The following is a 1,959-nucleotide window of genomic DNA, read 5'->3' as shown; positions in this document are numbered from 1 at the left end:
AACTCCAGTACTTTGGCCACCTCATGGGAAGAGTTGACTCATTGGAAAAGAGTCTTATGCTGGGAGGGATTGGGGGCAGGAGGAAAACGGGACAACAGAGGATGAGACGGCTGGATGGCATCACCAACTCGATGGACGTGAGGTTGAGTGAACTTTGGGAGTTGGTGATGGACAGGGAGGCCTGGCGTGCTGCAATTCATGGGGTCGCAAAGAGTCTGACACGACTGAGCCACTGAACTGAACTGAACTGAACTGGATAGTTGAAAACAAAAGTCCTTTTCAAGTATATTCTTTCTTTTCTTACCAATATGTACTTTGTATTATACTTAGATTATATAGTGGATATTTTCCTATTCGTCCTGGTGTATTAGAGTTTAAGATCAGCTCTCATTGTTCGTGTGGTAAGAGTTTTTATATACTTTCTGCATGTTGTAAATGAACATACTAGCACTGTGCATGTATTAAAATCTCTAATTTTTCACATTATCTATTATAAAAGAAATTATAAATTGGTAGGAAAAGGGAAAAGGCAGTCATTTAAAGCTGATTTTTTAACAAAGGGGATTTGATGCATTGTTTGAAAAAGGAAACAGCCTCAGATAGTAATTGACGAGCAGCTTGGTTTCTCGCCTTGAGCATCCTGTGAAAACCACGAGACCAACTCACCCAAGATTCTCAGCAGTCAGTCACTTGGGGGAGGTGGTCATATTCTTTTCGAAGCTATACCTCACTGGAAGCTTGAGAAGTTCTCATGCCTTCCAAGAAGTCTTCCTCTCCCCACTCGCTGCGGTTTCCAGTGACCTCTCTTTTCTGCAAAGCCCTAGGTTACCGAGTGACCGGCACCAACGCAGCCCTCCCTCGCGGTTCTGCCTTTCTTTCTTACAGGTAGTTGGATCAGTCCTGCCAAAGTTCCTTGGCGTGGCCCCCACGTGCCGTTTCAGGCCAGAGTCTGCAGTGTTTACTAGTAAGCAGCTACTTTTGTTGTGCTGCGGCTTTAGCAGTGAAGCCAGAGGCAGAGAACTGCCAACACTCCTGGAAGCCAAGGGTGGTAGATGGTAGGGGTGGCGCGGCAGGAGAGTTGGCAGTTCTCTGCCTCTGGCTTCCCCCCGCCGTGGACTGGGAGGTGTTCAGAACCCGGGCGAGTTTCTCTGGCTGCCTCTTTCCGGAGAAGGATCCCCAGGCCTTAGTCCCGCACCGCTCCCGCCCACATCTTCAGGTGTGTATTCCCCGCCCTTAATTACTCTTCTAAAATTGATAGTTTGTACTTGGCTTGGCGAAGTGCAAGTGCAAACTGGGAAAGCGGAAGAGAAATGTATAATCATGGATATGGAGAACTAGGGGAGCACAGTCATACATTTGCTTTGGTCTGCAGACCCAGTCAGTCGCAAACTCAGAAATGGAAACGTGTGCACCTTTCGGGCAGCAAAATTGACTCCGCGTTCTTCGCAGCTTCGAGTTAAAAGCTGCGCTGGGAGAGCTGTGCCTGCTGGAAAGTTTGGACACTGCACTACGCGAGAGGCCAGACGTTAGGGGGTCCGCGGGCCCGGCGATGTCTTCCAGAGCTTTTCAAGTGGGAAGAAAAGAGCCACAAAATGAAAATGCAACGTGTGGGGGTGGCCACCCGAGTCCCGCAAGCTGCCGGTCGCAGAGGTGAGCGCGGGAGCGGGTGCGGGGTGGGGAGATGGAGTTGGAGGCTCTAGGGTCTCGGGCCCCGGGTGGGTTCTCTCCGGGTGGGGGAGCGCTGGGAAGATCATGAATGGGAGGCTTGAGCTACCCCCCGCCCCCGCTCTGCAGACGAGGCTGGAAGTCCAGCAACTGAATGGGGGAGGAGGAGCGCCGAGGGTCGGGGCTCGGGGGGCGTCGCGCCAGGTAAGGGAATGAGCCAGGGGGAGGGAGTCGGGAGGTGCAGGACTTGCTGACTTGTGCTACGTGGAGCCAGCAGAAAAGAAGGAGGCGGAG

The 1,959-nt window shown here is 51.8% G+C and overlaps 1 protein-coding gene across 1 annotated transcript in view; it reads left to right on the top strand.

Annotated features, from left to right (window-relative positions):
* Positions 1–1,326: 1,326 nt before the first annotated feature.
* LPAR1 (lysophosphatidic acid receptor 1) overlaps positions 1,327–1,959 on the top strand; it is a 164,635-nt gene continuing 164,002 nt past the window's right edge. Inside the window, exon 1 of the mRNA XM_010843565.1 lies at positions 1,327–1,650. The gene's annotated coding sequence lies outside the window, so the exon portion shown is untranslated. The remainder of the gene's footprint in view (positions 1,651–1,959) is intronic.

This window comes from Bison bison, unplaced genomic scaffold (genome assembly GCF_000754665.1).
Source record: "Bison bison bison isolate TAMUID 2011002044 unplaced genomic scaffold, Bison_UMD1.0 scf7180017864183, whole genome shotgun sequence".
NCBI lineage: Eukaryota > Metazoa > Chordata > Mammalia > Artiodactyla > Bovidae > Bison > Bison bison.
This window is presented reverse-complemented; position numbering and strand designations above follow the sequence as displayed.